The sequence below is a fragment of the Narcine bancroftii genome, chromosome 8 (genome assembly GCF_036971445.1).
Source record: "Narcine bancroftii isolate sNarBan1 chromosome 8, sNarBan1.hap1, whole genome shotgun sequence".
Lineage (NCBI taxonomy): Eukaryota > Metazoa > Chordata > Chondrichthyes > Torpediniformes > Narcinidae > Narcine > Narcine bancroftii.
In genome coordinates, this window is record NC_091476.1 from 157,362,513 (window position 1) to 157,375,001 (window position 12,489).

Here is a 12,489-nt window from a genome sequence, read left to right on the forward strand (position 1 = left end):
AAGGGCCAGTGCAAAAACTCCACATGAGCTCCACACAAGCTCCACAAGGCCTGGTGACTCCATTTGCAAAGGCAGTTTAGGTTAGAGTGTCAGAAACCAGACCAGCAGGAGATTTAAACCTAGATAGCTTGCTTTTGCCAAGTTCTCCTGGATCATAAGGAAGGCGGCCATCAGCATACAGTGGCCGCCAGAGCCAGTGATCCAGTTACAAGCCCAGAGGACCACAAAACACAGCAGCAATAGATATTCACCAAGACAAATAGTTACTTAAACAAAAGTTGCTTTTCATTATCTTTAAACATGAAAACAGAATCAAACTTTATTGTATCGCTATTAACTTAACTAACGTAACTTAACTCCTTTCTAATTCTAGGCGCACATGTATGTAATGTGTGTGTAGGTTCAGAAAAGTTCTTTGATTCACAGTCCAATCTCACTTCTCTTCTCATTCCTCCAAGTTTACTGGTTGCAGGCAATTCTTATATTGTGCACAGAATTTAACATTTATGAAGTTCACCAGGCTTTGGTGCTTAAAAGGTAAATGGTTACCGCTCAGGAAGGTTCTTATCAGTTTTCAGAGAGATTTGTTGTTCCTGGACACAAATTGATCCCTTGCAGAAGAAACTTACCCCACCAGGGTAACCTCTTTCTTTCAGGTCACCACAGAGTTCCTTTTTGTTTCCCTTATTTCAAGTGAAACATTAGGCAGCCAGTCCTCTCCTCTTGCATGAACCACAAGGGCATTGACCAGGCTGAACTAAGATCTCACAACCCATCTTCAAAATTGGGTTTTTCCACAAGTTTTCCAGCTTGTCCTGTTCCAGACCCAGTTGCTGCTGCAGAACTGATCTCCCTCTCTCCCAGAGAAAAAGCCTGTTTGACTCTCTCTGCCTGCAGATCCACACGACCCTCTTAGAACAGCAAGCTTCACTCCAGATAGCCTGCGGCTCCGAACTCCTCCTCCGATATCTTTCATCTGTTGCTTTTCAAAATAACAAACCATTAATGAAGTCTCTTGGGCACTTCCCCAAGTTTTTGCAAAGGCCCCCAGGAGCCACCCCATCTAGCTTGAGCAGAGCTCCAGTATTTTAAATGAGATCTGTTTTGAAGTGTTTGTATGTGACCTACACCAAAAATCCTGCCCCAATTTATCTCCGAAAAACATATCTATATACAATACAAACACCACATAATCTGTCACACCAGACACTGCTGAGATTTCCACGCGGTTAAATGGTAAGAGAAATCCTCATAAGGAACAAAGTCTCTGGCTTGGTCTGGGACTCAGAGAGTCATACCTTCTCCTGCTACTCACCAATCTTCCCACGATGGAGATAGGTCTACTTTTTACATATTACACACACACACACAGACACACACACATATATACAATACGGTAGAAGCCAATTCCGGCAACTGACACCCATGCCACCCAATTACACCTACAACAATTAACCTATGTATGATAAATCACATTAAGTTCCACGTGAAAATATTTAATCAAAAGGTTCACCATATGCACCTTGTTCTAGCAGCCTTCCATAGAACCAGAGAACATTACAGAACAGAAAATAGGCCTTCGGGGAGTTGTGGATAGCGGGGAGGGTTTTCATGGACTGCAGAAGGATTTGGATTGTTTGGAAAGGTGGGCTGAAAGGTGGCAGATGGAGTTTAATGTAGATAAGTGTGAGGTGCTTCATTTTGGGAAGAATAACCAAAATACAACGTATGCAGTGAAGGGGAGAGCATTGAGGAATGCTGAGGAACAGAGGGATCTTGGAATAAGTTCAGCATTCCTTGAAGGTGGATTCCCATGTAGATAGGGTGGTGAAGAAGCCTTTTGGCATGCTGGCCTTTATAAATCATAGCATAGAATATAGGAGCTGGGAGGTGATGTTGAGACTGTTTAAGGCAATGGTGAGACCAAGTTTGGATTATTATGTGCATGTCTGGTCTCCAAATTAAAGGAAGGATATAAATAAGGTAGAGAGGGTGCAAAGGTGGTTTACAAAAATGTTGCCTGAATTGCAGTATCTGGAATACAGAGAGTGAGTAGACTGGGACTTTATTCATTGGAGAGTAGAATGTTGAGAGGGGATTTGATAGAGCTATTTAAAATTATGAAGGGAATAGATAGAGTAGATGTGAATAGGCTCTTTCCCCTGAGGGTAGGGGAGTTTAGAAAAATGGGTCATAAGTTAAGGGTTAGGGGTCAAAACTTTAGGAGTAATATAAGAGGATGCTTCTTCACTCAGAGAGTGGTGGCTAAGTGGAATGATCTACCGGAAGAGGTAGGGTCATTTCTGTCATTTAAGAGGAGGCTCGATGAGTGCATGGATGTGAGGGCATTGGAGGGTTATGGGCATGGGAGTGGGTAGGTGGAACTAGTGGAATTTCACGTAAATTGGTGTGGACCAGAAGGGCCGATATGGCCTGTTTCCATACTGTAAATTGTTATATGATTATATGGTTATATATTGTAGCAATATTAATATTTGGGGAGAATTTATAAGATTTAGAGTAGGCCACATACATACACATTTTAAAACATATCTTATTTGAAAGACTGAAGAAATATTGAAGATCTCTTGGAATGTAAGCACCTTTCACAAGTAGGTGTTAATTGAAATGACATCATAAAATGAATGACCATTGTTTGGAACTGGAGACATGATGGCTAATGGAAGCTCTTTTCAAGGGTTTTGCCAGAGTGCACAGAAAGGTCACTCCTGGATTGTTTACCTAACAACTTGAGAAGAAGAGTTTCTGTTGTTTGCTGGAGAAGGTGGGGGTTTTGCAAGACATGAGTCACATGCTCTCTTTGGAGTTGCAGTTGGAAAAGAGAGAGAGTTGAGTTAACAGCTCAGTCAGTCAGTGGGACACTGACAAGTAACTGAAAAGTGCAATCCAGGAAAAACTGTTTGAAACTGATGAAAGCAAGCTCCAGAGCTTGATGGCTGGAAGTGCTATCTGTCTGATGTTTCTCTTGAAATGGAGGAAGGAATGGAACTCTGTAAGAGCTTGAAGAAAGAGGTTACCATCTAGAAGACCCTGATGGGGCAAGTTTCATCAGTGAGACCCTGAGGTGACTAGTGGTGGTACCTCAGTTGTGGAAATCCTGGAGCAGCAAATATCTCTCTCTGCAAACCCTACAAGAACCTTCCTGAGTGGTAAACATTTATCTTTCAAGCACCAAGCCTGGTGAACTTTATACATGTTAAATTCTGTACACAGTATGGTGATTGCCTGCAACCAGAGAACTGGAAGAAGGAGAAGTGAGATTGAACTGTGAACCAAAGAACTTTTCTTAAATCCACACACTCACATTACATACACGTGTGCTTAGAAGGGGGTAATTTGGGTTAGTATAGAGTATAAGTATGGAGTTAAGTTAAAGTTTGATTCTATTTTCATGTTTCAAGTTGATTAAAAATAACTTTTGTTTTGAAAGCCACCTGTCTTGGTGAACGTCTATTGCTGCTGGGTTTTGGGGTCCTTTGGGCTCAAAACAATATTCTGTGCCAAACTATTATTCTGCCTAGTCCCATTGACCTGAAACCAGTCCATAGCCCTCCATACATCTCCCATCCATGTATCTGTCCAAATTTTTCTTATATCTTAAAATAGACCCCACATACACTTCAGCTGGCAGCTTGTTCCACACTCCCACAACACTCTGTGTAAAGAGGTTTCCCCTCATGTTCCCCTTAAATTTTCCCCTTTCAACTTTAACCCATGTTCTTTTTTTTTAATCTTACCTACCCTCAGTGGAAAAAGCTTCATTGCACTTAATCTGTCTTTTACCCTTATAATTTTGCACACATCGATCAAATCTCCCCTTATTCTTCTACACTCCAGGGAACAAAGTCCTAACCTTTTTAATCAGAGAGCATAGTCAAATTTTTGGTCTGGTCCACTTCATACAGGAACACAACCCAGCAAGGATCGAGTGACACCAAGAGTGAGGTCAAACTTCTGTCAGTTTCAATAATTAGCTCCTTAGTTTTGGTGACATTAAATGCAAGATTGTTGTCCATTCAGCCAAGTTTTCAATCCCCATCCTGTACGCTGACTCACCCCCTTCCTTTATATAACCTGTGGTATTGTCGGCATATTTGTAGATGGTGTTATTGTTGTACCGAGCCGCACAGTTGTTGGTGTAAAGTGAGTAGAGCAGGGGGTAAGAACACAGCCCAGTGGTGCTCTGGCACCGATGGAGATTGTGGATCTATCCTTGTTACTACACTCACACCACCAGGTTCAGCAGTTGCTGCTCCTCCACCATCAGACTCCTCAACAATAAACTCAATTACGGACTTATTTAACTTGTACACTTTATTAATTCTTTCTGCATTGCATTTTGTTGACATTTGTTACCTGTTTCCAGTTCTTTGTTTACATGTTTACGCTGAGTACATTTTTTTGCACAGCCAATAAGTGGTAATTCTGCCTCGCCCGCAGGAAAACTAATCTTTAGAGTTGTATGTGATGTCACGTATATACTCCGACATTAAATCTGAATCTGATGCAATGTAACACGACACCCTGTAGGTTTGTCTTATTATTGTACGACCTGCTCTACTTAAGGTATCAGTTAACTACCTGGATAGTATGCAAAACAAAGCTTTTCACCACATGACAGTTCAGATTTCACTGGGTGAAAGGAAATGTTTGTTCTCTGTCTCTCAGTCGCCCCAAGTTTTTGTTTGTGCAGTAAATGGTGCAGTGAATGCTGTTGGAATTTCTGTATGAACTCTGGTACATACAGATATGCACATGTGACAGGCTCTACTATTTGAAAGTAGGCAGCATGTTTGAAAACACTTCCTGAATCCATTTCAGGATTAAATTTAACCCAGTTCCATTGCCAACATTTTCAACAAATAAAATAAACTCATTTTGTTTAACCACACTGCATATTTATTCCATGATAATAAAACAATTGTGATGTCAAGCCTTGACTGTGCGGTTAGGGAGTGTTCTGTTAAGCCTTTGTGTTATCAGTATATACAAAGACTGGTCACATGACTTCCCACATGACAACGAGGCTTGCAAGGGGCAGGATTTGCCAGAATCTGGCAGTCTTGTCCTCAGCGGGGTCACAGACGGATGTGAACTGCAATTGTTACTCTTGGGTACGAAGCCAGCAAACAGCAGGCTGGATGTTCTCCTCAATGTGTACGGGGTTACAGTACATCAGGGGACAAGAACATATGCCCTGCTGCAGCTAGAGTCACAAATGTAATGATCACTCATCACCAAGAGGAGCTTAAGCCATTGAGTATATTCAAGGCAGACACTGATTGATTTTTAAACCTATCAGATAGGTCAGCTGAAGTGTCTGTACTGTAAAGGGATTATGGAAGCATCTGGAGTCTGTAATGTTTACTAAGGAAAGGTAAGATGGCTAGTCTTTACGAGTCAAGGGGCATAAAGGTAGGGCAGCAAAGTGACAGAGGTGGAAGTCAGCCCATTGTTTAACTCACCGGTCAGTTTGCACAAGGGGCAAAAAGGCCTCCACTTATTATTTGTACTTCTGGTCTGCTTTCCTCTAGTGGAGGGTAGCCAAACTGTGGCCTCCTGGCCAGCTGTTGCCCATTTTTGAGAGGGGGGGGAAAAGAGAGAGGAGGGGGAGAGAGAAAATAGCAAAGGAAGTGTTGGCGCTGCAGGAACTGCTATAATAGCAGCTTTGCCACTGGCGCGCAGATCCGCAGAGAGCAGGGAACAAAGTCTCAGCACTCCCCCAACTCTGTACATGCCCATTAAAGGAGGTTGAAAACTGCCGGGCTTTATCATAGTGACTCCTTATAGTTTTCTGTATGTAGCCCACAACTAAAAAAATTTGGAAATCCCTGCTCGAGCCAGACGGCATGATAGGGCAGCATGCCCCAGTGTCACCAGTCGCGGTACGGTTTCTACACAAGAGGCAGGTTAAACGTTCCATTAAAACACCAGCCCAACTTATTGAAAAAAATAACCTTGCATCAACTACTTTTCTGATTTCCAACCCCCACGCACCCCCCCCCCCACCCCCCCCACAGTCCTGATCAGAGCATTGCCACTATCCAGTCAACTAGGATTTCTATGTAAGTGTCTAGTCATTGAGTAATTTTCTGATTCCCACTCCCCGTGGGTCCAGAGCAGAGCACGAGTGCTGCATACGGGCTACTATTCAGTCAACTGCAACACAATGGGGACAAAGTGTGTGTGTTTTTCTAACATGGCAAGATGTAGATCATGGCATGCACAGAATATTTAACTTTGCTCTGCCTAGTGTTTTCCAATGGCATTAATTTAAAAAGAATAATCCTCTTGGGAAAGGTTCTGAACAATGTTCCCATCGCACAGCTGCTTTACTCGTGAGGAAGATCATTCCCATGAAAATAAATTTACTTTCTTTTCACTGATGGTGCCAGGTTCCTACATGCCACTAGATTTTGCTTCTGCACCCGTCATGTGAAGGATCAGGCACTTAAAGAACTAAAAACTTGTTTTTATTTGAGAAATGTAACAGCCACTGACAGAAGACAGAAGGCAAGCTGCAATCCCAGGCTATCTGCTCAATAACACTTGATAATTCAAAGGAGAAATATCAGTTTTAGCTCATACTGGCAGGATTTTAACATCTACACCATACATCATTTATCCAGGGCTGTATTCTTGCTCCTCAATTCCATTTCTGCAATTATTGCTATTGCATTTGCAAAACAAATCGAAAACATAGCAGGCACTGGGCAAAAGGCTGCATGTCGAGAATCTTCGCGGAAAATCAGAAGAATGAAACAATGAAAGAAGCCCATTTGCATAACATACAAAAACTATGGTCATACAATTTAACACAGCAATAAGTGAATTATAAAATAAGGATCTGAAAGTCAAAGCTAGTTATCATTTCTGCATTAAACGAGGGGATCTGGAACTCATTGTCAGAGAGGGTGGTAGAGGCAGAAGCTTTCACATTTAAAAAGTATCTGCATGAAATCTCAATGGGCCATAACTCAAGAGCACAAACTAAGGCCTAAGGTAGCCATTCTCAACAGGGTGCCACAGTTCATTTAAGGGGGCCCATGGACTGAAATCATAATTTTTTTTAAATGTTTTGTATATAATTGGTAAGATGGAAGTCTGGAAGAAACCAACTAAACTTGACTGCTTCATAAAGAAGGAGCCCATAAACTGAGCAGAATGCCATGGGTGCCATAGCCAAAAAAAAAGGTTGAGAATAACTGGTCTAGGCAATGTGGTTAATCTGAAATATATACTTTGACCAACATGGACACAATAAACTGATCAGTCTATTTCACTACCATATAATGTTATTATTTTGTAAAAGTATCAAATAGCTGAATGCAGTTAGAGGTCACAACTGCACGCCACAACTAACTCCTTTGTCATCCGAAAAAGTCAAAATGAGTCAGAGGTATTGAAATACTCTCTAAAGGAGTCACAGAGCTTTTCTGCATGGAGACAGGCCTTGTGGCCTAACTACTCTTTGACCAAGTTGTCTTGCCTTATTTATCAGCATTTGGCCCATCTCTAAACGTTTCTTATCCATGCCCTGCTCTAACGTCTTTTAAATGTTGCAAATGGATCTGCTTCTACCACTTCCTCTGGCAGCCCATTGCACATACCCATCACCCTGTGAATGAAAAGGCACTCCATAGATGGCTTTTAAATCTTTCCCCTCTCCTTAATTCTAAACCCTCTCTTTTTGGACTCCCTTACGTTGGGAAAATGACAATGAATATTTACCTTTTCTATACCCCTCATGATTTTATCCAACTCTAAACTCACCTCCCACCCCTCCCCCCAACCCTGTCAGACTAATGACCCAAGGAGAAAAATCCCAGCCAATCCAGCCTCTTCTTATAGCTCAAGCCTGCCTGTCCCAGTAACATTCTCGTGAATATGTTCTACACATTTTATAGCTTCGTGACATCTTTCCTTTCGCAGGGTCATCAGAACCACATACAATAAAAATGTTTGTCAGGGGAATACAACCTTGTCCTCATCGAGGGTTCAGTAGTGGAGAGGGTCAAGACCTTCAAATTCCTGGGTACCATCATCTCTGAGGATCTGTCCTGGAGCCTACATGTTGATGCAATCACGAAGAAGGCCTGCTAGCGGCTATACTTTGTGAAGTGCTTGAGAAGATTCGGAAGTCGCCGAAGACTCTCAAAAAATTTCTGCAGGTGTTTAGAGGTCACAACTGCACGCAACAACTAACTCCTTTGTCATCCGAAAAAGTCAAAATGAGTCAGAGGTAATGAAATACTCTCTAAAGGAGACCATTCTGGCTCGTTGCATCACTGTCTGGTATGGAAGCTCAAATCTCAGGACAAGAAAAATCTCCAGAGGGGTTGTTAACTTAGGCTGCGACACCACAGGCACCAGACTTCACTCCACTGGAGACATCTACGTAAGGCGGTGTCTTAAAAAAAGCAGCCTCTATTTTCAAAAGACCCCTCATCACTATGCCCTTCTCACTCTGCTACCATTGGAAAGGAGGTACAGGAGCCCAAAGACAAGCACTGAGCAGCACAAGGACAGCTTCTTCCCCCGTTGCCACCAGATTCGTGAATGATCAATGAACCAAAGACACTGCCTGACTTTTCATGCACTATTATTTTTATTACGTATTATTGTTGTAAGATAGATTAGCGTATACAGAGCCGTTGTCATACCCACACTCCTGTCGGGGCTCCGAATCATGGGTCCTCTACCGGCATCACCTACGGCTCCTAGAACGCTTCCACCAGCGTTGTCTCCGCTCCATCCTCAACATTCATCTGAGCGACTTCATCCCTAACATCGAAGTCCTCGAGATGGCAGAGGCCGACAGCATCGAATCCACGCTGCTGAAGATCCAACTGCGCTGGGTAGGTCACGTCTCCAGAATGGAGGACCATCGCCTTCCCAAGATCGTGTCCTATGGCGAGCTCGCCACTGACCACCGTGACAGAGGTGCACCAAAGAAGAGGTTCAAGGACTGCCTAAAGAAATCTCTTAGTGCCTGCCCCATTGACCACCACCAGTGGCTGATCTCGCCTCCGACCAGATGCATCTTGGCGCCTCACAGTTCGGCGGGCCAGCAACCTCCTTGGAAGAAGACCGCAGAGCCCACCTCACTGACAAAAGAGGAAAAACCCAACACCCAACCCCAACCAACCAATTTTCCCTTGCAACCGTGTCTGCCTGTCCCGCGTCAGACTTGTCAGCCACAAACGAGCCTGCAGCTGACGTGGACGTTACCACCTCCATAAATCTTCGTCCGCGAAGCCAAGCCAAAGAAGAGAGTTCATAATATGAAGGTTTGCTCCATGATGCAACATTTTGTAAACTTGTTCATGACAATAAATTGTTTCTGATTATTTTGCAGAAGAACATCATCAAATTCCAACAAGCAATAAAACGATTAATGATCAGAATATCTGAAGTTTACACCAAGATATGGCCAGAAAAGAGGGACAATTTCCCACCCCAAAACTAAATTGCTATAGGTTCTTTCATATCCACCTAAACTTGTGCTTGGTTACATTTATCTTGAAAAAAAGGCACTTTCGTCAACTTGACAGTCACTCAGTATTTTCAGAGATTATGTAGTCAACTTATGAAATGGGAAAATAAACTCCCAACTTCGAAGGCAAAGAAGTGGAAATGCTTCTAGTGCCACGATCAAAAAAAAATCAAAGCAGATACTATTTGTTGCCATCTAATAAACAAGATTGCTTTTAGTCTGCCACACATTAGCATTGCCTGGCACCCCTTACAGTCAGAGAGCTCCCCAGGGACACCGAATGTCCGTGGATTAGCCTCCAGTGCTCCCCACGGCCCCTATGCAGCTGCAAAAGATTCCATTCAAAACCATCAGCAACCAGAGCCCAGATATGAGTTATACAACAAGATTGCTTATTTGTGCCAAGCAAATGATCTTGAGCCGGATGCCTTATGCACGACTGATGTCAAGAGACTATGGGGTCCAGAGAGAGAATGTTTATGTAGCATTCCTCTGCACTGTGTAACCACATATTGAGAAACCAATTAACTGAAAGGAAGAGTTTGGCTCCAGAGTTATATAGCAAAGTATCCTGTGGCAGTCATCGAGCGCACTTACCCTAATCTTCATTAATTGCATCTTATTTTTCCCCACATTCCGATCAACTTCCCCCCCCCCCCCCCACAGATAGTATCACACATATACAGTCTGCCAACAATTTACAACGATCAATTAAACTACCAACCTATAAATATTTTGAGATGTGGGAGAAAAACAGAGAATGCAGAAACTCCCCCACTGCAAATACCAAAGATCAGGTCTGAACTTGGCTTGTTGGAGGTGCGAGGCAGTGGCGCTACTGTTGAGCTACTGGAAAGGTGTTAGTAGAATGAATCATTCATCTAACCCTTACCTATTCTCACAGGCCATTTAAACGCAGAATGGCAAACAAAGGGATAAAACGTGATTCTACTTGGATCCTTACTCACCATCTCAAATTAAAATGTGTTTCTAGCTTAACATTTTAGATCGACACCCAAACCATGCTGAACTACAACCTTCATTTGTATCCAAGTAATAATTGCTAGAAAACCAATGGTCATACAATTTTGAGCAATCATTTCCAAACAGCTGCTTCAACCATTACAAAAATGCTAATTATATAAATTCACTGACTTACCTGTAGCCAACCATTTCAATTCTGACTCACACTCTCAAGCTCACATGTCTGTCCATGGCCTTTCATTCACACTACCCCACACCCTGACCACCCGCAAGATTGGACAAACAACACCTCATTTTTCGACTGGGCCCTCTCCAACGCCAGAGCATGAACATTTAGTTCACTGCATTCCACTCATCAGCTTGCCTTTTCCCCCCCACCATTAACTAGTTATTCAGTTCCTACTTCCTTTCTCTCTCCTCCTAGCCTAGACTCCCCTCCCACCCCTCCACCTATCATCTCCCACCCTCCCCACTTCCCCCTTTCGTTTGGACATCTCTCATCTTCCCCCACTCCTTGATGAAGAGCTCCAGCCCTAAATGTTGGTGATGTATCTTCACCTTTGCTACATAAAGGCACTGTTTGACCTGCTGAGTTTCTCCAGCATTTGTGTTTTTTCACTTTCCTACTGCAGATTCAAAACCACTTCAGTGGCTTTACAGGGTCAGTCATATATTTCCTGTGTATTTTGGATCAGTCTTAATGATTTGGAAATGTAATGCCTCAAGGATGCAGCCATTATACAGAGGAATAAACTGTGACTGCATGTAAGGACCTTGGCTCGGAATATCCGAATGATTTGCGCTAATTCATCCAGATAACTGGTACCAACTGCTAAATGAGCCTGGGCGGCAGCATTATTAGCTTCCTCCAAAATCCTGAGACAAAATTACGAGTGTTTCAATAACACCCCAGTGGCATTCTCAGCTTCAAATCTGAAATTAAAATAGCTAAATATGAACAAACACACTGTTTCAACCAACTAAATAAAACCTTTTAATACCTAATCACCCATCACAAGGTTATAAATCCTTCAGCATGACTGAAATGATCCACTTGTTGGAGGGAAAATTCCAGGCTCCAATCCTGGTACAGAAGCCAGGATAGATTTTTATTCTCAAAAATGGATAAACTAGGACATGACAGGGAAATGGGGAACAACGAAGAAATTCCAGTATTTCCTGTATTCATCTAGTTGCCAATTAACCTAAAAATAATTAACTACTGGAATTATCTTGGAGAAACCGTGAGTAGCCCCTGTGTCATCAGACGTTACACCGTGAGGGCAACAGATAGAAGTGTTTAACCCACAGGTTACTCATGGAGTACATTTAAACAGAATGAATTTGCCCTTTGGTCAACTGTCCTCATTGAGACAGGGTGATCACATTAATGAAAACAAAAGTCAAACGTCCATTTACAGCTTCCCAATGAGAGTTATTTTACATCTGTACATCTCCTCCTAGACATGAAGACGATAGAAACATGTTTTTCTGGCTCATACCACCCTCTCCCCAAATAAGCTGTAGTCAAACTTACTAGTGTCAACTTAGTACAGTCAGCGCAGTTACCTCATTCTCTTTGAAGCTGAAAGCTGTGATTCCAAGACTCACTGGAGGTGTCCAGTATTTAACCGGGTGCATAATGACAAGATGCTGCATGTCAAATTCCATGCAAGATGCTCATTTAGATGTTCATAACAGTTGACCCTGGGATTTTTATGTGGTTACTTCTCTCAATCAACACCAAGGAATAACTATTAATAGATTATTCACCAGCTGTAGGAATTTGCAATGAACGTTTGATGCCTATTTATTAGATTATAAAATAAGGATGTTTCAAATGCATATGACCTTGTGTAGATGCCTGCTTTCAACATACAAATTGTTGCAGAAAACATCGAAGAATGCAGGAAATAAACACTAGCTTGTAACAACAAGCATTCATTCAAACAAGTTGAAAACTAACCCTCTTCCTTCTGCAATACTGA

The 12,489-nt window shown here is 42.4% G+C and overlaps 1 protein-coding gene across 1 annotated transcript in view; it reads right to left on the reverse strand.

Annotated features, from left to right (window-relative positions):
- ldlrap1b (low density lipoprotein receptor adaptor protein 1b) overlaps positions 1–12,489 on the reverse strand; it is a 49,925-nt gene that overhangs the window by 36,569 nt on the left and 867 nt on the right.